The sequence below is a fragment of the Anarrhichthys ocellatus genome, unplaced genomic scaffold, assembly GCF_004355925.1.
Source record: "Anarrhichthys ocellatus isolate YVR2014 unplaced genomic scaffold, GSC_Weel_1.0 scaffold486, whole genome shotgun sequence".
Classification (NCBI taxonomy): Eukaryota; Metazoa; Chordata; class Actinopteri; order Perciformes; family Anarhichadidae; genus Anarrhichthys; species Anarrhichthys ocellatus.
Window position 1 is genome coordinate 4,932 of NW_022280460.1, and position 676 is coordinate 5,607.

At 49.0% G+C, this 676-nt stretch overlaps 1 protein-coding gene across 1 annotated transcript in view; it reads left to right on the plus strand.

Moving 5' to 3' along the window:
- LOC116401496 (zinc finger MIZ domain-containing protein 2-like) overlaps positions 1-676 on the plus strand; it is an 11,340-nt gene that overhangs the window by 4,925 nt on the left and 5,739 nt on the right. The window lies entirely within an intron of this gene.

Genomic DNA, 676 nt, shown 5'->3' on the forward strand with positions numbered 1-676 from the left:
CTTCTTCTGCTTCTTCTCCTGCTTCTGCTTCTTCTCCTGCTTCTGCTTCTTCTGCTTCTCCTTCTTCTGCTTCTGCTTCTCCTCCTTCTGCTTCTCCTCCTCCTGCTTCTGCTTCTCCTGCTTCTGCTTCTGTTTCTCCTTCTTCTGCTTCTCCTTCTTCTCCTTCTGCTTCTCCTTCTTCTCCTTCTGCTTCTGCTTCTGCTTCTTCTCCTGCTTCTTCTCCTTCTTCTGCTTCTCCTTCTTCTTCTGCTTCTTCTTCTGCTTCTGCTTCTTCTCCTGCTTCTTCTCCTGCTTCTGCTTCTTCTCCTTCTTCTCCTTCTCCTGCTTCTTCTCCTACTTCTTCTGCTTCTCCTGCTTCTGCTTCTTCTTCTCCTGCTTCTTCTGCTGCTTCTTCTGCTTCTTCTGCTTGTGCTTCTTCTCCTGCTTCTTCTCCTTCTGCTTCTCCTTCTTCTTCTTCTTCTCCTTCTGCTTCTCCTGCTTCTTGTCATTCTGCTTCTGCTTCTTCTCCTGCGTCTTCTCCTGCTTCTTCTCCTTCTCCTGCTTCTTCTCCTACTTCTTCTCCTTCTCCTGCTGCTCCTTCTCCATCTCCTGCTTCTCCTGCTTCTTCTGCTGCTTCTTCTCCTGCTTCGTCTGCTGCTTCTTCTCCTGCTTCGTCTGCTGCTTCTTCTCCTGCTTC